At 42.2% G+C, this 23571-nt stretch overlaps 1 protein-coding gene across 6 annotated transcripts in view; it reads left to right on the forward strand.

Annotated features, from left to right (window-relative positions):
- pde4d (phosphodiesterase 4D, cAMP-specific) overlaps positions 1–23571 on the forward strand; it is a 1334021-nt gene that overhangs the window by 936560 nt on the left and 373890 nt on the right. Inside the window, exon 1 of one of the 6 annotated variants that reach the window (XM_059648331.1) lies at positions 7204–7222. The exons of the other annotated variants lie outside the window; for them this stretch is intronic. The gene's annotated coding sequence lies outside the window, so the exon portion shown is untranslated. Of the gene's footprint in view, positions 1–7203; positions 7223–23571 lie in introns of those variants that run through there. 6 annotated transcript variants of the gene reach the window in all.

Here is a 23571-nt window from a genome sequence, read left to right on the forward strand (position 1 = left end):
ACCATAGTGTGATATTGACTGAATTAATTGTATAATTTTTTCCTCCAGCAAATCAGTTAATTCTGTACATCTGGTCAGTCTCCAGAATTAAATTTGCATCTTGCCAACTACCGAATCAGAGATTGAAAATGCATTTGTTCTTTGAGTCCCAGTGAAAATTCAGCAGGTCCAAAAGAAAAGCCCTTTATGCCTAGTTTCAATCCTCTTTTCAAATGTCATAATGCCTTGCAGATCGGTAAATGCTTGCATTGAAAGGATTGATAACAGCCATATCTTATGTACCAAGACCTTCCTTTTAAAATAAGATCAGAAGGATGTTTAAGTCCTTCATTCCTTTTGTGTGATCAAAGTGCTAGAAAGTCTCACTTTAAGCATAAGCCTGAATAGTGTCGATGCCACTTGTTGGAGCTGTGTAAACTATAGAGTACACTGTGTCCATCATCTTTTATTGCTGCACAAATGCGATTGGTCTGGTGGCTGAGGTTAGCAATAAGAAATCTATGTCTGTTACCACTGCTGGAGGCTGACTTCCATTCCTGCAATCAAACCAGAGGGCCTCCAGGGGCATATGTCTTTCAGGCTTATGTTTTTAATGTAAACTTCAAACCACTGTCAGGCAGATCATACTGGGAAGAATGGGGAGTAATGTCAATCTTTATAATTCCATTATTAAACTATAAGCTAATTTAATATCTAAGTCAATATTATGAAACCTTGCTACAAGCTTATAAAGGGATTGTCTGCATCATACAAACCACATAGATTTGCTCATCCCAGGGTGACTGTAGATGCACCACAACTCGTTTACATTGCTCAGATCAACAAAGGAAAAGTGAATCCTGTTCCTGACACTATTCACTTACTTATTCTGGAAATACATACAGGGACATTGACTAAACATAAGATAATTTTTAGAAGTTTTTTTTCTACCTGAAAATAAATATCAAAATATTTTTTCCCCACCAAAGAGGTTTATTAAAGTAAGTTGTTATTGTTTGGGATCCTGTTGTTTCCTCGACATTGGGGAAACAAAAGCATAAACTGGGTGACTTATGTTCTGTCTGCAGAAATGACCCTGAGCTTCCAGCTGCTTGCCACTTAACACACCCTGGACAACATCTCTGTCTCAGGCTTGCTGCAGCACTCCAGCAAAGCTCAGTGCAAGCTGGAAGAACAACATCCCATTTTCCATTGGGATCTCTTACCTCGATTCAATATCAAGTTCAACAATTTTAGGGCTTGAGCACCTTCTCCCATGTCCTTACTCCAACCCCCAACACAACAGGCATTGTCATCACATGGGCTGCCACCATTCACAATCCACTGTCAGCTACTTATAGACCCTGTCAGCAGTTATTCATTCTCCAAAGGGTGACCTTTATTCACTCCTTTGTCTATCCTACTACTGTGTTGCTGTCTCTTTGGGCTCCATTTCCACCTATTGTTCCCTCCTTACCCTCTCACCCCAACCGTCGCTCCCCCCTCCCCCAACTTCTGCACAAGTACCAACCTTTTAATAGCTACCAACAGTTCTGAAGAAGGGTCATTGGATCCGAAACATTAACTCTGGTTTCTTTCTACAGATGCTGCCAGGCATGCTGAGTTTATCCAGCAATTTCCATTTTTGTTTGTTATTATTTATTTTGTTATCGACTGACAATGACTGCAAGATTGTTAAATGTGAGTGTGATGACTTGATGTGCAAAAAGTTTAACCATTGAGAGAAATTGGAGCGAGAAAGTCCACCTAAGCAAATAGCATGCTCATAATTATTTTGTTGTGTTCACTTTTCTATGCACACATTCATATGTTTGTTCATAACTTATATTTAAAATTTAACACTTGCAACAAAACAACTATATCAGAATGTGTTAAAAAGTGCATTAGGGCTTGAACCAATTGCTTGGAATTTCTGTCTCTGCATAACAGCAATGAAAACAAACAATTTACTCTACCCCTTGGTATCTTGAATTTACCAATAAGGTCTGAACTGCAGTGAAATGTAATGCTCTAAATTTACACTTCTAGAATACATACAGGCAGAACATGTGAAGTCTGTTCTGAGGAAGGGTCACTGGACCCAAAACGTTAACTCTGTTTTCTCCTTCACAGATGCTGCCAGACCTGCTGAGCTTTTTCAGCAACTTTGTTTTTGTTCCTGATTTACAGCATCCACAGTTCTTTTGGTTTTTATTTTGGGTTTTTTTTAATTGCATTTTACCAAGATTTTATTTTACAGCCAATTAACCTGACTTGAACTGATGTACAATTGTATCATATGATCTATGTATGTGAGCATAGATATTTCTATTAACAAAGTGTGGAGCTGGATGAACACAGCAGGCCAAGCAGCATCTCAGGAGCACAAAAGCTGACATTTCGGGCCTAGACCCTTCATCAGAAAAGGGGGATGGGGAGAGGATTCTGAAATAAATAGGGAGAGAGGGGGAGGCGGACTAAAGATGGATAGAGGAGAAGATAGGTGGGGAGGTAGGGAGGGGATATGTCAGTCTGGGGAGGACGGACAGGTTAAGGGCGTAGGATGAGGTCACCCCGCCCCCTTGACCTGTCCGTCCTCCCTGGACTGACCTATCCCCTCCCTACCTCCCCACCCATACTCTCCTCCCTATCTATCTTCTCCTCTATCCATCTTCAGTCCGCCTCCCCCCCTCCCTCTTTATTTCAGAATCTTCTCCCCATCCCCCTTTTTCTGATGAAGGGTCGAGGCGCGAAACGTCAGCTTTTATGCTCCTAAGATGCTGCTTGGCCTGCTGTGTTCATCCAGCTCCACACTTAATGTTATGGCTTTGTGAGGGGCAGTTCATGCCTTACAAATATTATTGAGTTCTTTGAGGAAGTCACGAGACAGGTTGACGAGGGTTGAACAGTGGATGTGGTGTACATGGACTTCAGCAAGGCATTTGATGAGGTTCCCCACGGCAGGCTCATTCATAAAGTCAGGAGGTGTGGGATACAGGGTGATTTGGCTGTCTGGATTCAGAATTGGTTGGCTGACAGGAGGCAGTGAGTGGTTGTAGATGATAAGTATTCTGCGTGGAGGTCGGTGTCGAGTGGTGTCCCGCAGGGCTCTATTCTTGGGCCTTTGCTCTTTGTAGTTTTTATAAATGACTTGGATGAGGAGGTTGAGGGGTGGGTTAGTATGTTTGCTGATGACACAAAGGTTGGAGGTGCCGTTGATAGTATCGAGGGCTATTGCAGGCTTCAGCGAGACATTGACAGAATGCAGAGCTGGGCTGAGAAATGGCAGATGGAGTTCAACCTGGATAAATGCGAAGTGATGCATTTTGGAAGGTCGAACTTCAATGCTGAATATAGGATTAAAGGCAGGATTCTCGGCAGTGTGGAGGAACAGCGGGATCTTGGTGTTCAAGTGCATAGCTCCCTCAAAGTTGCCACCCAGGTGGATAAGGTTGTTAAGAAAGCATAAGGTGTTTTGGCTTTCATTAACAGGGGGATCGAGTTTAAGAGCCGCGAGGTTATGCTGCAGCTCTACAAAACCCTGGTGAGACCACACTTGGAATATTGTGTCCAGTTCTGGTTGCCCTATTATAGGAAAGATGTGGAGGCATTGGAGAGGGTGCAAAGGAGGTTTACCAGGATGCTGCCTGGACTGGAGGGCTTGTCTTACGAGGAGAGGTTGACTGAGCTCGGACTTTTCTCTCTGGAGAGAAGGAGGAAGAGAGGTGACCTGATCGAGGTGTACAAGGTAATGAGAGGCATGGATAGAGTCGACCGCCAGAGACTTTTCCCCAGGGCAGGATTGACTGCCACGAGGGGTCATAGTTTTAGGGTGTTAGGAGGAAAGTATAGAGGAGACGTCAGAGGGAGGTTCTTCACCCGGAGCGTTGTGAGCGCATGGAATAGTTTACCAGTGGTAGTCGTGGAAGCGGAGTCATTAGTGACATTTAAGCGACTGCTGGACATGCACATGGACATGGTGAATGTAGGTTAGGTTATTTTATTTTTGGATTAGGATTATTCCACTGCACAACATCATGGGCTGAAGGGCCTGTACCGTGCTGTACTTTTCTATGTTCTATGTTCTGTGTTCTATGTTACCTTGGATTCTCTAGCATCTGCAGTTCCCATTATCTCTGATAGGTATTTCTGTACTGAATGCTGCAGAGAAATAGTATACCCTTGTTATAACGCCTGATGATAACCAAGTAGTTACGATCATGGGTTAATACTTTCAGAACAGAAGGTGTCATTTTACAATTCTGCTGACCCAGTATGGTGCTAGACTTGTTAGGACTTCATACCAGGCATTTTGGCTGATGATTTACCTCCAACCCTTTATGCTTCATTCGCTTAACTTCTCAATGGGCAAAATTCTGTGGCAGGAATGTGAACTTTGCAATTGGCCCTGTAATATTACAGAAATATTACTTGATCTCAGCACAGCATACCTCATGTTGCAATCATGATAGGGGCCTTTTCCTTCAGCACCTGGCCTACTTTCTGTGGGTGAATCTGAACAGTTCTGGGTCTGGTAATATGCTGGAATGGTCTACTGATGATTTCTGCTGGGACCATTTGCTCCAGATATCTAAATATCGACTACAGAGTGAATCGGGCATCAAGGAGCCTGAGCAAAATCAAAGCGAATGGGAATCAAAGGAAATTCTCTCTATTGGTTGGAGCCATATAAACTCAAAGTTGTGATGGATAAAGACCAGCAATTTCAGAACCTGGGAATTACAGTGAGAGTTCTTCTGGGTAGCATACTAGACCCAACTATATTCCGTCACATGATCATTAATCTTCCCTGATATGTAAGATCAGAGTCCACAGATGGACAGTATACCAGACTATTCACAAATCCTCAAACATTGAAGTAGCCTGGGCAACCTGCACCAAGACTTGGGCAGCATTCAGGCTTAAATTACGAAGTAGCAAATATTATTCACACTCCAAAAATTTCAGGCACCAAGCGTCTGCAACAAAAGAAAAAATAACCATCTCTTTTTGACATTCAATATAATTGCCATCACTCAATTGCTGCCATCAATATCCTGTGGTTATTATTTGCCAGAAATATATCCGGACCAATTATGCCTTGAAGATCAGGTTGGGAATTCTGTAGTGAGCGGTGTTGTGCCCACATCCTGGATGAGTACCCAATTTATCCCGAACATACCCCAAGCAAGGTCCCCCAATTAATTCTGGTTCCAGACGGGATACCCCAAGCCCTTAAGCTTCTAGGTAAAGAAAGATGAACTGGTTCTCCATCTTTATTCACTCACCCCTCGCAGGTTCGTTGCAAACAAGGTTAATTTGAAAAGACAAAAAACAGAAGTTGCCGGAAAAGCCCAGCAGGGCTGAGGAAGGGCCGCCAGACCTGAAACGTTAACTCTGATTGCTCTTCACAGATGCTGCCAGACCTGCTAAGCTTTTCTGGCAACTTCTGCTTTTGTTTCTTATTTACAGCATCAGCAGCTCTTTCCGTTTTTAATTTGAAAAGAATCCTTTCTCTTGTGGGTATCTTTCTCTTAGCTGACATGAACTTCTGTTTTGGAAGGAGCCAATTTAACCAGGCTTTCTCAAATTAGTGAAGAGAGAGTTTATTAAATGCTAACCACAGAAAAGTTAATAATGTAGCACACATGCATTTCCTGAGGTGTTACAGAAGCTCCAGTCTGACATGGCAGTCCCTGTCACATTTGCTGCCGGGACAATAATGAGCCAGGAACATGCATGATTTGTTGACCTCTGTTTTCTTTGGGCCCTCCTCTATGCCACCTGAGTTTTGCGATTCTGCTCACATCCTTCCATGCCCTACCACACAGTCAGCCTACAGAAAATCACAACCATCAGTGACTGTCTGTGTCTTCGGTCATTATGCATTATCTTCATATCTCACTCACTCAGGTGGTCACGGCACAGTGGCCTCTTTGACAATACAGTCATTATCCTTCTGATAAATATGGCCAATCCAGTACAGATGCCTTCAGCGTGTGCTGATGGAATCAGTACACTGCAATGCTGTTCAATTGGCAATCTTAAGTGGGCAAGAGGTAGAAATTTTCAGCCTTATTTCATGCCTAGCTTATGTTACCTAGGTCTCACACCATAAAGTACAGTGCCGAGGAATGCAGGCTTGTAGACTTGTAGGTTGATATTCACAGGCACATGCTGTTGTTTCTCACTCTGGTCCAGCTTGAACATTACATCTGCAGCATTTGCTGTGAGTGTGTTCATTTCAGCATCATTTGAAAGAATGGTGGTGATTGTGAAGCCTAGATACATCAAGTTATCAACATCAAGCAATATCAGTCACATTGCTGATGCAGGTGGAAAGCAGAATGGCAACTTCCCGGACCATGACATTCATCCTCCTGATGCACGTTGTCAACACTAAACTCTTTTTAAAGGTGTGAGAGAGTTAGTACGTTTGCTATTGAAGGTGTTGCTCAGGATGGAATGCCAGGGCAATATTGTCAGTGTAGTGCAACTCTGAGGACTTGGCAGATTTTTGTCTCAGCTCTCGTGAGAGAGGCTGAACAGTTTTCTGATAGTTCTGGTATTTAAGTGCTCAGCCTCTGTGGATTGCCTGAAAGCATAACACATCAGCAAAGAGAAAAATATACCAAAGAATGTCGGTGCCACGCAGAATTGTTTTTAACCCCGTTGTAAAGGTCAGAGTTTTGGCGTTGCCCCTCATGGCTGGCCTTATCACCGCTTGTTATGGAAAGAAATCATATTGAACAGATTTGGAAGACAGCCAGTTTTCTCCAGCAGCTTAAATAAACCGTCTCTCCTTGCATGACTGAGGCAAATTCACTGTTTTTATGTGAAATATGATCTGTATAGTACTTTTTAAAGATTGTATGGACCTATATCTTCAACTTCCAAACAAAAGACACTTTCCTAAGGAAAAGGCACTTAGCATAACAGCAACAATGTTGTACCTGCAAGATGAAAGGAGCTTAGATGGAGTGGTACAATCTAGGATTTTCAGAGAGAGATCATGTGTCCCTGTTTGTGGGTGAAATACGACTACTGCATTTTTGAAATGTGGAATTTGGGACTTGCTGAAGAAGTAACAGCTCATTGCTCCCTTTTGTTTTCCTTACAAGACCTCTCAGCAAAGTATGAGAGCTGAAAACCCACCAGAAACCATCTTTACCATTTGTGGAGGATTCCCGAAGAGCCTTGTTGGAATCTACACCATCATCTCCAGAAAAAGGCATTCACTCAGGTACAACATTTTGAGCCCAGTTGTACCTCTGGGGCAGCAGCTTGCATATGGAGAATAACTTTGGAGACAGACCATCATTTGGGACAATCTGTGACTCATCTTTTTCTCATAATTTTGATCATTACTTGACCAAATACGTCAACGTTCGCACTTTGCAGTTTTCATTGTTTTGATTTATCCTCAGGGTTTTGGTTGTGTGTCTTTGTGTATGTGTGACAGGTGGGCTTTTCTTTTAAGGGACAGTCCAAACTGTTTGTCAGTAATTTTGCACTCTTGTTTAAGCTCATTTTGGTAATAAACGAGCAATTCCTTACAGATTAAATAAACCCTCCAGACTTGTTACTAATACTGAAGCTTACACAGTCCGAGGCCGACAGAGATAGCAATATCACTAACCCAGTTAAATTTGAAATTTCTCATTACCAGTGGAAGAATGGAGAAGATAAAAAAAGCACTGTGTCCCTCCAATCTTGGTCATAACAGTGTCAAAAGGAAATTGAATTGATAGAACATCTTTAACACTGTAAAAAATTTCTAAGGTATTTAGCAAGAGCAATGATCAGATACTTTATGAGAAAGCCTCATAAAGTAATATTTACTAGATTTTGGTGTACAGTGTTATTTATTACGGTTGCATTTTCCCATATTCTTTCCATTGGGTTTTGTGCAGGAGGGTGTACCAATAATCAAAATGCGTAGCACCCTCACCGGAGTGATGTATCTCTGTAAGAATCAGTTTGAAGCAATGTTAATGAGCACTGCAGAATCTAAGTCAGAAAATGTTAGTGAGAACACTTAATTCAATGCCGATTCAGATACAAACTTGAAAGAAAAAGAGGAAGGGACAGATATGATAAGTGCAAGCAATGAGATACAAATGCCTCTTTATGTTTTTAACTCTTTTTTAAAATGTTGAATGCTAATTCACATCCAAAGGAATGCTCATTCACACTGCTTAATTTTCAGCCAGAAAGTTTGTTTGGCAGTATCTAAGACTTAGCATGCTGTTAAAAGGCGCTTGCACTGGTATAGATGAGACCTTTTTTTTTCTGCTAACTCTATCATATTAATGCAGCAACCTGTGTGTGCCATGGTGAGTTCCTTAGTAAGATATCATTGTATAGTGTATGTGAATTCCACACAGCAGTCTCTTGGTAAACTGGGGTTATAACCTGTCTGGAGGGCTGCACTGTCATTGTATTTCCACTACTCTATAGGTCACACTATAAAGTAAAAATCGCCTCCCCCTCTCTCTGTTTAATTCAGACCCCCTTCTCCTCCCTCATTTCTGAAGAAGGGCCCAGACTCGAAAGGTCAGCCTTCCTGCTCCTCTGATGCTGCTTGGCCTGCTGTGTTCATCCAGTTCCACACCTTGTTATCTCTTTCTAAATAGATCTCACAACAGGTTTTAATTCAGAAATGTGGATGGTCTGCTGGACAGCCATTATTTTTAAGTGTTTTGTGCCCCAGCTGAAGATCAGGTGAAAGAAGAACCTTTCTGAGGAAGTCAATGCAGTTGGTTGGTTCGCTGAGTTGGTTCGTTAGTTCGCACACATTTCATTCCCCTGCTGGGTAACATCAGTGCAGCCTCTGATGAAGCGCTGTTGTGTTTTCCTGCCTGGTATTTAAACTCTGGGGTCCTTTGGATTTGATTACCTAATTTCTGGTTTTCCTTTGCAGTGGTGTATATATAGGGTCTAGTTCTGTGTTTGTCGATGGCTTTCTTGATGGAGAACCAGGCCTGTAGAAATTCCCATGCTTGTCTCTGTTTGGCCTGTCCTTGGATCCTGGTGTTGTCCCAATCGAACTGGTGGTCCTCCTTATCCATGTGATAATGGAGACGAGTGAGTATTGGTTGTGGCTTTTTGTTGCTAGTTGGTGTTCATGTACTCCAGTGGCCAATTTCTTTCCTGTCTGTCCAATGTAATGTTTGCCGCAGTCGTTGCATGGAATTTAGTACATTACGTTACAGTAAAAAAAAATCCATGCTAGGACTGTGACAAACATGACATCGGACAGCAAGGAAGAAACTTGGCCACAAGAAACGGGAAGGCCTTTGACAAACACATATAACTAGTCTCGATATATACACCACTGTGAAGGAAAACTGGAAATGAGGTAATCAAATCCAACAGACCCCAGAGATTAAATACCAAGTGAGAAAACACAACAGCGCTTCATTGGAGGCTGCACTGATGACATTACCCAGCAGGACAATGAAATGTCTATAAGCTAATGAACCAGCTCAGCGAGCAAACCCATCACAGCATCCACAACCCGAGCTACTTTTCAGGAACCTTAAAGAAAGTCACTGTGCGAGCAATCGCAGCAGTGGTCAGCAACAAAACAAATACTTCTCACCAGCCATGTAATGTCAAAGAAGCCTTTTCTTCCTAATATTTCCTCAAAACCAGAATAAATCCATTTTCCACAGGACGTCAAAACTTAAGTCTTCCACAAAATCTAAATAATGAAATGTCTTTTTAAAGTGTTGCGTCAATGGTAGAGACTGCCTGGTTACTCATTAGTGGAGGAAGTGGAAGCCAGATCTCAGACGCTGATTCCTGAATCAGCTTCTTACAGCTAAAGCAATAATCTGTACTTTTTCACAAATTCTGCTAATATTTTCTGCTTTTACTTCCGATTTAGAGAGTATATTTTTCATTTTACTTAAGTATTAGAGCCTAGACTTTAATCTCTCGTCTCTTGTATCAGGTGAACCTTCCACAGCATTGTTTACTGTACTCCTTTCCCATGGCCAGAATCATTGCCCTGCTGAGGACAAGCATTGGGGTCATTTGCAAAATTGCTGAGGTCCTCACATCAGGATGAGGGAAATTGCCACACCTCATAACATTGACTAAGTTACATAACTAAAAGGGAAATCATGTTGCCAGTTTCCGTGATATTTAAGGGTGAGAATTACGTACAAAAATGAAAGTAACTGCCATCAACATGGTTTTAATCAAATGGAGCATGAAGTTAGCGAAGCTTCGATTAATGCTTTTCAGCATTTACTAAATTCAGGAAAAATTCTTAGGAATTTGCAACTGTTAAACATAATTCAATCGTTGTGAAAACATCAAGATAGACCTGAAACACACAAATGAAAATGACAGCAAAAAGACCAGTTAGTTCATCGAATCCACCCAATGCCCATTTTTGGTGATCCAAATTGACTAGACACATACAGAACCCACCCCACAGCCATGTTATGTCCTGAGCAAGACTAAAGTTGGGGAAAAGAGTAATAGCCTGGAAAATTCCTCCCCAGTCTCCTTGGGTGGGCGATCACACAGATCATGTGTTATCTGCAAACTTTATTTCTGGATGGTCCTATCTCACCTCCAGGCACGCACCAGCTCTGTTCGCTCTACAATGCATGCAGAGAGTCAACTGCTACCACTACAGCTGGCAATGCATCCCAGGGGTTTCTCTTGAGAAAAGAAGAACAGCCTCACATACAAGATAACAAAGTGTGAAGCTGGATGAACACAGCAGGCCAAGCAGCATCTCAAGTGCACAAAAGCTGACGTTTCGGGCCTAGACCCTTCTTCATCATAGGCCCAAAACGTCAGCTTTTGTGCTCCTGAGATTCTGCTTGGCCTGCTGTGTTCATCCAGCCTCACATTTTATTATCTTGGATTCTACAGCATCTGCAATTCCCATTATCACAGTTTCCTTGATTTGTTTGAACATCTGTCCCCATTGACCTTCTAAGAAACAAGTGCTTCTTCAACTTTTCTGTCCAGACCACTGCCCTGTGAAGGAAAGGGGCATTATGAGCTACGCATTGTAAATATTCCATCCTTGACTGTCAGTGCACTCCTTTGAAAATCTCTTACAGCTTCCCACTGTTAATGGTCGAAGCATGTGGGCAAGACCACTTCTTAAACATTGCCTTTAGCTCCGTGTCATCCACATTGATGTGCAGTGTTTTACCCTGGATCCTCAAGGTTAGGGTGTAACAATTCCTGAGATGTGATGTTATCTGCAGAAGGAATTGATTACGTGTGAGAGACAAGCAAGACTGGCAGTTGTAATGTCTTACATCCTTGGGACATATGAAGAGACTCTTGATCTCTCTAAAGCATTTGCCTTAGCCAGGCCCTACATTGGCAATAATCCTACAGCAGACCTTTAACAGTGCAAGTGAAAATATATAACCAAAAGTAATATGTTATTTACAGTGATGCAGCACATGTATCTCCCATGTGTCCTGGGGATGTTTTCTTCTTTCCCTCCCTCCCACTTTATCAAGGTGTAGGTTTGACCCCTGCAGCCAGGCTGGAGGGAACCCATTCGGTGTTTAGCTGGGTTGATTCGGAAGACTTGAGCAAAGGGGCAAGTCACGTGTGATGTGTCCTGGAAAGAAGCTGCTGGAGGTAATTGTGTGTAGATCCACCTCCCTGAGAGTGCCTGCTGACATCACATGTCCCTGTGAGAGAAAGGAGCATCTCATCGCATTTCAGCTGCCCACTGATGTTGAGCACCTGTGATTAAAGCAATGGGGTACAGATGCAAGCACATGTTCAGCAGGCAGTGTTGACGTTCTGCTGGGCCTGTGTTTCAATGGTGGCCGTCAGCGTTTCCATGGAGACACCCAGGTATTTGTGAGCCACTGCAGGATTGAGAATCCTGAAGAACTCCTCCACCTTTGATTCCAGCCTATTAAATGCCTGTTCTGCCTGGAACTGAGCAGACCCTCCGCGTGCCAGAGACCTGGAGTGATTCAAATTCACTTGGCTGTAGGTACATGCCAGTGCTCATAATGTGCCCCCAAGTCTAATCTAGAGAGAGAACCCAGAGAGATGAAAGCCTCTGTGCTGGTGAAGAGTGCAGGTGTATCCCTGTCTGATGCATCCACTGAGGGTTCATAGGCTTCCTCTAAATGGTAGAACCATCTCTGAGGGTTGGGTTCAGCTGTGGCCTCTTCCTTACGAATGTTCCTTAGGTGCCATTAGGTCCTGCGTTAGAGAACAGGAAATTAGTTGGTAAAAGTGTGTGCAGAATAAGAATGAGTTATTGTTGGTGGTAAAGAGGGAGGGGCCCAGCACAATAGAGTTTACTGGCTTGGTTGTCCATTGCAAATGGTCCTGATCATTCCCAGCCAGCTCTACTATTTTCTCATCATCGGGAGCTGGATGTTCACTACCTCCCACCCCACTCATTTGTCTTAAACCTATTGGTCTTTTGATGGGTCAGCTTTTCCCGCCAATGAGGGAAAGGAAGGGATTTAGTTTGATGAGAGACTAGTTATGCTGCAAGAGGAGAGGAGGTCGGGAGGTGTCCTCAGTAAGTGAATAGGAAGCAGAGAGGACAGAAGGGTTCGTCTTTGCTGGGGATGAGCAGAGTGTGCACATTTGTGAGTGTGTCATCTGTCAGCCTCAGTGAAAGGTGTACGCAGTAGAGTCTAAGTGAGTGATAAACCTGGAACTATGCGGTACCAGAGAGAGAGGTTGGAGTCATTTACCATTTGGGAGGGGCATTCATTCATTCATTCTGTACTGCTGGCCATCAGTTGTTACTGTGGAGACAGCACTGATATGCTCCTAACTCTGCCCAACATGGCTAGGTTTGGTAGCATGTCAAGTTTCTGTGCTCAGCAGGAAGAAGACTGGCCCTCTCTGAATCACGCTTTCTACCAGTACCTCAAGATCTCCTATGTCTTACAGTCTTATCGAAGGAAGTAGATATTAGGCCATTCGGCTCATCGAGTCTGCTCTGCCATTCAATCATGGGTGGTAAGTTCCTCAACCCCATTCTCCTGCTTTCTCCCCATAACCCTTGATCCCCTTGATAATCAAGAACCTATCTGCCTCAGTCTTAAATGTACTTAATGATCTGGCCTCTACAGCCTTCTGTGGCAGTAAATTCACAGATTCACCACTCTCTAGCTGAAGAAGTTTCTCCTTATCTCCTTTCTAAAACGTCTTCCCTTTACTCCAACGCTGTGCCCTCCAGTCCTAGTGTCTCCTGCCAATGGAAACATCTTCCCAATATCCACTCTGTCAAGGCCATTCAATATTCTGTAAGTTTCAATTAGATCCCCCCCTCATCCTTGTAAACTGCAATGAGTATGGTCCCAGAGTCCTCAAATGTTCCTCATATGTTAAGCTTTCCATTCCTGGGACCATTCTCGTGAACCTCCCCTGAACCTGCTCCAGGGCCAGTGCACCCTTCTGAGATATAGGGCCCAAAACTGCCCACAATAAGAAGCGGAGAATGAGATGATATTTCTTTATTGCCATCTGGTCATGATTTGGAGATGAACGTCGGTGCAAGAGAGAATTCCTGGCTTGCAGCACCTGAAGCTTGGGCTTTAAATAAGGTAAAGACCTTGAAAGCTGGAAGATCCCAGCAGAGGAAACCACTTCTGTCTGACTGGCTACACAATACATCAAGTAATGCACTCAATATCTCATTTGCATGAATAATGATGTGAGAAATACACAGTTATATGAGATAGTGTGCCCCAGGTCAAGGTGAAAATGATGATTGAAACTTGTTTGCCCCCCACACCTTAAATAGAAAAACCCCATCCTAAAATAAAGGGCATATAATCTGTTGATGTGATAATGGGAACTGCAGATGCTGGAGAATCCAAGATGATAAAATGTGAGGCTGAATGAACACAGCAGGCCCAGCAGCATCTCAGCTCCTGAGATGCTGCTGGGCCTGCTGTGTTCATCCAGCCTCACATCTTATTATCTCAGATAATCTGTTGTCTGCTTGTGTGTTCCTGTTTATTTAACAAGCTGCAATGCAGAATGTCTGTTCAAATTTGCTGTGAGTCTGTGACTTTGGGATTTGCTATTGTCTGTCAAATTAGACAAATTCTTAACAACTGGAGATCAAAACTCAACAAAGCTTTTATGTAAATAATTTACAAAGTCTGTAAATGGCTCTTGTTTCCTGTAGAGATTAATTTTATTCACACAGCATACTTTTTATGGTTGAAAATGCATAATGACAAAGACCTGTCTCATCATCTAAACATTTCAAGTTGTTGTTTATTGTTGGGTAAACTGAAACTCAAAATACACCTTATTTTGTACAAGCAAGTTAGGCAGTCTAGCCATGTGCAAGCTACATAACACTCCAGGATCCAAGCTAGCCAAATCATAAAATGTTCATTTCTTAGGCTTCAACAACACCTATTTCCTTTCTTTTCTAAATTATTTGATGTATAAATAGAGGATTGATTTCAAAGGTAAAATTTATAGGGATTTCAAACTTGAAGGCCAGATATTTGGTATCGAAGGAGTAGTTGAAATTAAGAACTGTCCCAACTTGTCAGACGGCTTCAGCGTAGAGGATTAAAAACACCAAATTTTCATTCCTGGGAGGCCAGACTAGAATAGAGCCCGGCCTAGTGACCAGAGACAATATTCTTGAATAGTCACAAGGCAGGGGGTTGCTGGGTGGGCTTGTTAGAAGGACCGTCTCAGTTCTGTGGGACTTACCCTCAGTTATTTCCGGAACTGTTAGGCATTCTAAATCTCACTGTTACAATCTCTCACCCATCCAGCCATCCGCTTTGTGCCTCAAACCCACGTTTGTCTCCTAGCCAGCTCCATGCCCCTCGTACCACATTGCCTGCTCAGTCCTCGCTAAAGCCCCACCATGTCATTTCCATGCCAACTCAAAGGTGTCTCACCCAGCATCCACTTGGGAAGAAAGGGAATTTTTAAAAATCAGATATAGCTCTCACTGGTACACAATTGATAATGAAAATTTGTACAATTCATGAACCCATTCAAAGATTTTGAATAATCTTAAATGTTGTAGAAAAGCAAAGCACTGTTCAGTCATCACATGATAGGCAGTTCAAGCTGCCAATCAGTTTGTAAACTGTTTGTGCTAAAACCCGCAGAGACAGGTACTTTTATAGTTTTCTAAAATTTCAACTGGGCATTTGTAATGATGGTGGTTGTACTAACAGTCCTTGGGAAATGTCAATAAAGACTCTGTTGAACCTGCGAGAACACAATTATTATTGACAACACAAAAAAGATGACCTTTTGTTCAATAAACAGTAAGTCGAAAGGATTCTTTTAAGAAATTTAATTGACAGTTCCACCTGTTTAAAGGTCTTCAGTCATAATGACACTGAAAAGATCTCATCCACCGTTCTCAAGTGCTTATTTCTGTTGTACAAATGAGTCACTGCTACACTTCAGACTAAGACCCTTAGAATTATGAAAATCCAGCCTGTTTGAACTCAGTACTAATTTTAAATTGTCCTGCTGAGTTGTGTTTCTGACTTTTGCAATTCTTTCCTTTTCTCCTTCCATTGACAGCAAAAACTGATGTGTCAGAAGTGAGGACACACTCCCACATCATGTCTCCGTGCCATTTTGTATAGGTCTCCAGTGTTGTCCCCAACTGTGAAATTTAGGGCACCTGGATGTTTTGTGTTTGAAAGACGTGGATGATACAGTGGAATATTTTTTAAATGTTAAATGATGACACAGATTGTTTCCATTTTGTGAAGGCTTACAAACAACAGGTAACAGAGATAAGATCGGATATTAGATATTTAGGACAGAGCAGCATAACATTTAAGGTTAAATTGAAACAGGTATATTTGGGCCCCAGAGCCAGCTCCTCCTTTCAATATTATCATAGCTGGTCCTTTTCTATTTCAAATTCCACATTTATTTCTATCACAAGAACCTTTGATTCCCTTGTCTAACTTGAACCTATCTGCAAAAAAATACAGGGAACTGTGAATGCTGGTAATCGGAAACAAAAATGGAAATTTCTGGAGAAACTCAGCAGGTCTGGCAGCATCTGAACAGTTCTGAAGAAGGGTCACTGGACCCGAAGCGTTAACTCTGCTTTCTCTCCACAGATGCCGCAAGAACCTGCCTTAAAAAATACTTCATGAATCCACTGCAACTGCCATCTGAGACAGAGAGCTCCAATGCCATTACTAACCTCTGAGAGAAAAACTGCTCCTGCTTTGTATCCTAACAGAGCGACCCCTAATTTTAAAACACTGCTGCTTAGTTCTGGACTGTCTGACGGAAGGAAACATTCCATCCACATCCACCTTGTCAAGACTATTCTGGATCTGAAACAGTTAAATTACACTTCAGTTACACTTCAGTTCATGGCTGAAGCACAATTTATGCCATCATTCAAACTAAAATTGGAAAAGGTTCAAACTATACCTGGATAAAATTTGATAAATAAGGCCATATTGTGAGAACTTAGAAACAAGAAGGGGATGGTCACTCTGTTGGGACTGTATTATAGACCCCAGAATAGCCAGTGGGTAATAGAGGAGTAGATGTGTAGAGAGATTGCAGAAACCTGTGGGAATAATAGTGGTACTGGTTGGAGATTTTAGTTCCCCCTGTATTGACTGGGCCACCCAGAGTGTAAAAGGGGTGGTTTTTTTGTCAAATATGTCCAAGAAAGTTTCCTAAATCAATATATAGAGGGCCCTACTCAGGAGAGTGCAACACTGGACCTCCTTTCAGAGAACAAGGCCTGGCAAATGACTGTAGTGTCAGTCGGAGAGCACTTTGGGTAAAGTGAACTTAACTTTCTCTTAGTTTTAACATAACCTATGGATCTTCTATCTTTTTCCATAGCTAAGGTGCTAAACTGGAGAAGGGCCAATGTTGGGGCCGTTAAGCAGAATCTATCAAAGGTCAATTGGGTGTGTTTGTTTGAAGGAAAAGGAGCATCTGGCAAATAGGAGCTTTTAAATGAGTGACATCAAGAGTCTGGGGACAGTTTGTCCCTGTTAGCGTGAAGGGAAAAGCTGGCAGGTTTAGAGATCCCTGGATGATGAGGGATATTGAGGCTCTGATCAGGAAAAAGAAGACATGCATTGGGTTTAAGCAATTGGGCTCAAGTTAATCTCTAGATGACTATAAAAAGTGCAGGAGCACGCTCAAGAGGGAAATTAGAAGAGCAAAAAGAGGGTATGAGATTAATCTAGCAGGTAAAGTTAAAGTAACCCTGAGAGGTTTTAAGGCTATATTAAGAGTAAAATGGTGGCTAAGGAGAGAATAGAACAGGAGATCGGGAGAATTTCAATGAATACCTCTCAATATTTACTGAGGAGAAAATCATGGCTACTAACGAAACAAGGGAAACAAGTATGGATGTTTTAGACTGCATAGATATGAACAGAGAGGAGGTGTTTGCAGCCTTAAAGCACAATAAGGTGGATAATTCCCCTGGGCCTGATCAAATCCATCCTCGGACATTGTGGGAGGTTAGGGAAGAAATTGCAGAGGCCCGCGCAGAGATTTTTGCTTCATTTTTAACCGCTGGTGAAGTTCCGGAAGACAGCAGGGTGGGCAATGTTGTTCCATTGTTTAAGAAAGTTAGCGAAGACAAACCAGGGAACTACAGGCCAGTGAGCCTGACATCAGTGGTCTGCAAGTTATTGGACAGGATACTGAGGAACAGGATTAACCAGCATTTGGGTAGTCAAGGTCTGATTAGGAATAGTCAGCATGGATTTGTGTGAGAGAAGTCATGTCTGACAAATCTTTTAGAGATTTTTGAAGGGGTAACCAAGAGGATGGATGAGGGTAGGGCAGTGGATGTTGTCTATATGGACTTTATTAAGGCCTTTTACAAGGCCCCGCATGGCAGGCTGGTCACAAATGTTAGGTCACATGGGATCCAGGGAGAGCTAGCTAATTGGATTCAATATTGGCTGGATGATAGGAAACAGAGGATGATGGTTGAAGGTTGTTTCTTGGAATGGACGCCTGTAACTGGTGATGTGCCACAGGTGTTGCTGCAGGGGCCTTTGTTGTTTGTTATTTACATAAATGATCTGGGCGTGAATGTACAAGGCATGATTAGTACGTTTGCGGATGATACAAACTTAGGAGGTATCATTGATAACGAAGAAGGTTTACTCAAAGAGCTTAATGTTTGAATGTAAGATTGCTTATAACTTTTCCAAACTCCAGAGAAAATAGTTCCATTGTATTGAATCTCTTCTCATAAGTCAGCCCAGTCATGCTAGGAATCATGTGAATATTTGTTCCATCCCTTCTAAGATAAGTATTATCCTCCTTTAGGTAGGTAGAGCAAGTGACATTTTCTGATGAAGGGTCTAGGCCCGAAACGTCAGCTTTTGTGCTCCTAAGATGCTGCTTGACCTGCTGTGTTTATCCAGCTTCACACTTTGTTATCTTGGATTCTCCAGCATCTGCAGTTCCCATTATCTCTGTAGTATTCTAAGTATCATTTCACCAAACTCTCTACATAATTGTCAGAAAGCCTCCTTACCCATACATTCCAACCTCTTCTCAATGGTTAACCATTTATCTTCTGAACTGCTTGCTAGACCATTATACGCTAAATATTCTGCACTTCCATTCATCTTTTCAAAGCAAATACATTTATACTTTCTATACTATAGTTCATCTACACTAGTTCAGGATTGTAGATGAAGGAAAGGCTTTGAAGATGCAGGGAATGCAATGGGTTAAATACAATTAGATGTATTTGTATTTTTGAAGGGCAAACCCCTCCACACAGTTTGTGAGCTGCCTGGCTAGTTTCTTTATGCTGTAACCTCCATATGTTTCTATGCATTTGGATGCTAAATCAATAGCAGGACTGTATTAGAGATAATGGGAACTGCAGATGCTGGAGAATCCAAGATAATAAAGTGTGAAGCTGGATGAACACAGCAGGCCAAGCAGCATCTCAGGAGCACGTTCAGAGGATGAAGGGTCTAGGCCCGAAACGTCAGCTTTTGTGCTCCTGAGATGCTGCTTGGCCTGCTGTGTTCATCCAGCTTCACACTTTATTAGCAGGACTGTATTGTCTGTATCAGCCAGTAGATGGTGTCTTGTGTCTTTACAAAAATGTATGGACCCATATTTAATATTGTTGATATCTGCTTGACAGAAGCTGGTTGATGATATGACCTTCTATGTGTAGGATTGTTTTAAAACAATTCAAGTTATTTCTTAGTGTACAGAAGCTTTAAAAGAGGCTTTACTTATTTTAACTTACTGTAATTTACTATCATTGAGCCATAGAGACATACAGCTTGGAAATGCACCCTTCAGTTCAACTGGTCCATGCTGACCATGTTCCCAAACTAAACTATTTCACCTGCCTACACTTGACCAATATCCCTCCAAACCGTTTCTGTTCATTTACTTATCCAAATATCTTTAAACATTGTAACTGTACCAGCATCTACCACTTCCTCTGTATAAAAATGAGATAACGAGGTGTAGAGCCGGATGAACACAGCAGGCCAAGCAGCATCAGAGGAGCAGGAAAGCTGGCATTTTGGGTCTGGACCCTTCTTCTGAAATGAAGAAGTGTCCAGACTTGAAACGTCAGCTCTCCTGCTCCTCTGATGCTCCTTGGCCTCCTGTGTACATCAAGCTCTACACCTTGTTATCTCAGATTCTCCAGCTTCGGCAGTCCCCCAAATCTCTGTATAAAAATGTTGCCCCACGTGTCCTTTTAAATCTTTTTCTTCTCACCTGAAAACTATGCCCACTAGTTGTGACGCGCCTACCCTACGGGAAATCCCTTGTAATTCACCCTATCTATGCCAGGATCTTACAAACCTCAATAAGGTCATCCCTCAACCTCTTTTGCTCTAGTCAAAAACTCCCAGCCTACCCAGTCTATTTTTATCTCTCAAATCCTCCATTCCCAGCAACATCTCGGTAAATCTTTTTAGAACCCTCTCCAGTTTAATAATATTCTTCCCATAACAGGGTGACCAGAACTGGACGCAGTACTCCAGAAGAGTTCTCACTGACATCCTGTAAAACCTCAACATGACTCAAAGGTCTGAGCAATGAAGATTAGCATGCTAAATGCCTTCTTAACCACCCTTTCTACTAGTGTTGCAAATTTTAAAAATTATGCACCTGAACCCCTAGGTATCTCTGTTCTACAACACTACCCTGGGCCCTACCATTACCTCACATTTATCCAAATTAAACTCTCTGTCATTTCTCAGCCCGTTGACCCAATTGATCAAGATCTTTCTGTAATCTTAGATGACCTTCTCCACTGTCCACTCTACCACCGATTTTGGTGTCATCTGCAAATTTATTAAACATCAAAATCATTTATATACATGACAAACAAAAGTAGAGCCATTACTGAGCCCTGTGGCACTCCTCTAGTGACAGGCCCTCTGATCTGAAAAACAACCCTCCACCATTACCCTAAGTCTCCTACCGTCAAGCCAATTCTGTATCCAATCAATAAGCTCACCCTGAATTCCTTGTGATCTAACTTTGCTAATTAGTCTACCATGCAGAACTTTGTCAAGGTTTTACTGAAGCTCTAGTAAACAATATCTCCCCTTCAGCCCTCATCAATCTTTTTGGTTACATCATTAAAAAACTCAAACAAGTTTGTGAGGGATGATTTCCCTTGTGCAAAGCCATGTTGACTATCCCTAATCCTTGCCTTTCCAAATGCATGTTCATCCTGTCTTCCAGAATCGCCTCCAACAACTTACCCACCACCAGTGTAAGACTCAGAGATCTATTGTTTCCAAGCTTCTCCTTACTGCTTTTCTTAAACAATGGCACAACATTGGCCATGACCTCTTGATAGAATCATAGATTACTACATAATCATAGACCACGTGTTTCATCATATCCATGCCAGTGCTTTAATAGAGCTATCTAATTAATTTTGCTTTCCTGTAGCCCTGGAGGTCCTTCCTGTATAAATATTGATCCAGTTCCCTTTTAAGGCAATTATTGAATCTGCTTCTAGTACCCTGTCACGTTGCATTACAGACAATAAAATAGCCCCACGGTCCTTTAAAAGTAAAATGTTTTCCTCAAGTTTTGTTTTGTTTAGATTCACATCCTCTGGTTGCCTGCTGTTCTGCTATAATATGGTACTTGATCAAAATCCCCTGCATTGTGCTTCTTAACCCTGTCTGTTACTCTATTTTAAATAAAAGTCAATAAGTTGCCAAGCATTACTTCCGGTGCTGGATTTCATTTATGAACACAGCTTTCCAATGCTAAGTAAATAAGTCCCATATTATCTCTAGATATTTCCCCACCATCAAAATTAGTCTGACAGCCCTGTAGCTACCAGGTTTATCTCGTTTTTTGTTTGAACATGAGTGTAGCAGTTACAATCCTTCAGGATCTAACGTTGCACGCACATCTAAGGAGGGTTAGATGATTTTGGCCAGAAATTCTGCTGTTTCCACTCTTGTTTCCTTTCGCAACCTCAGATGCACACCCAGATCAATTATGCTTTTGGAGGACTGCAATCTTTTTAGTACCCCTTCATTATCATTTCTTCTATTCTCTACTATCTCCTTTACTGTAATCTAACCTTAAATCAATGCATTGTTTAAAAAGTCATGCAGGGATCATATCTGGTGTTAGATTGTGGATCTTGTAGCGTCGAGTGAAAGTTTCTCGCATTAAGGCCTACATTTGGTCTGTTTCTCTATCACCTCACAGTATATACCAGCTTTTAGGCAGTCATTCTGGAGAGTGCTTTGCTGAGATATTGCTGCCATCTTACATTTCACTTTTCTACTAAACTGTCAGTTTCAATATCAGAGATAACACGGTGTGAAGCTGGATGAACACAGCAGGCCAAGCAGCATCAGAGGAGCAGGAAGGCTTGATGTTTCGGGTGGGGAAGTTTGAAATATCAGTTGCTTTTGAATTGCACTTGACTACCTAGGCCACTTTTTACTTTCTCTCATTATTTTGCTGATTGTTTTATCTGTCCAACTGACGCTGAAGACTTTTGATGTTGAAACATTCAGATTTGCTTTCTGAATGATACTGACAGGCCTCAGGCCACATCAGAGAGTTGGCTATGTTTCTGGGAGTGGCAACATCATGCTCTAAAAATGCAAACCACAACTGTGGCTGTAGGATGTAGCTGGGGCAGTCAATAAAATAAAGATAGGCAACTCAATTTTATCTTGAAACAGTGTCACGTTCAAATAGTTCGTAAAGCTCTTTAATACGTTGCCCAATGTGCATTTCAATCCTTGAGGTCAGATTTAGTCTTTGGTGTGCTGTGTGCAGAAAAAAAAATTGTTTCTTTTTTGTAGGTTTTTCAATGTCTTCAGGCCTTCACTTTGAAGTATGTTTGAATTGTATGCACTGTTGTTGGTTACTGCAACAACCATTTTGTGCACAGCAAGGCAAAATAAACAGCAATAAACTCAATGGCAGAGCTGTTTGGTGGTGCTGATTGATGGACTCGAACAGGAGAGCAAGCTGGATGAAATAAGCCCAGATGGTGTCTCCCCATTTACATGGCATTTAAAAGACAATCATAGGATGCTTACAGCACAGAGGGAGATCAGTCAGCCTCCTGTATTTGCTGATTTTCTATAAGAGCAGTTCACCTTCTGCCACTCCTCTACTGTTACTCTTTTTTTTAATTTCAGAAATATCCTTTCTTCATAAAAAGTATCTCTGTACATAGACATAGTCACAAATGCAGTTCAGTTCTATACAGTAGCATATCGAGGAAACAAACAAACATGGGAGTTTGATTCTTTCCAAACAAACCAAAGGCATCTCTTACTTGTACATGACTATATTTACATGCATTTGAGGCACCTGGGGCTGGGGGTCCGATAAACCCCATTTAACTTCAGCAGAAAGGCCTCACTCAGTGATCTTTTCCCTCTGTGCATTGGCAGCCGCTTCCCCAAGCTTCAGTGTGTCCCTTAGCACACAGTCCAGACCTTGGACTGTGCCAGTCTGCAATTCTCAGTCGAGGTCAAACCCTTGTTGTGGAAGACCAACAAGTTTCAGGCAGACCAAAACGCATGTTAAACTAAATTCATGGTCATCCAGGCACAGTTGATGTTTATCTCAATGAGCATACCAGGGAACAGCCGTAGAGCATAGAGTCCCATCTCATGGAGCTGGTTGGGACGAAGCTCGACAAGAACCACTGCATCTCTCTCCAGACTTACTTTGCAGCTCTAAGCGTGCCTCAGTAAGGATTTTCAGTTGACGTCGATGTACATGATTGCCTTGTTTACACATGTTTCTGATCCCTGGAAGGGGTTGTGTGACAGTCTCAAACCCACCGCTACTTTGACAGCAGCGTGCAGTAGCGCAGGTGTACAAGAAGGATTTTACAGGTAGTGCCCTTCTCACCACCAGCCTAGTGATATCTTGGTGCTTGTTAGAAAGTTCTGGTGAGGAGGCATTCTGCCAAATGACTTTGACAGTCTTTTCAAGGAACAACGCAACTGGATCCACCCTCTCCTTTTCCTCCAGGGTCTCAAGGATGCTATGTGCTGATCACTTCCTGATGGACTTATGGGCAGAAGTGATTTTCTTTGCAGATTTCTCCACAAAGGACAGGTG

Source organism: Stegostoma tigrinum, chromosome 1, assembly GCF_030684315.1.
Source record: "Stegostoma tigrinum isolate sSteTig4 chromosome 1, sSteTig4.hap1, whole genome shotgun sequence".
Classification (NCBI taxonomy): Eukaryota; Metazoa; Chordata; class Chondrichthyes; order Orectolobiformes; family Stegostomatidae; genus Stegostoma; species Stegostoma tigrinum.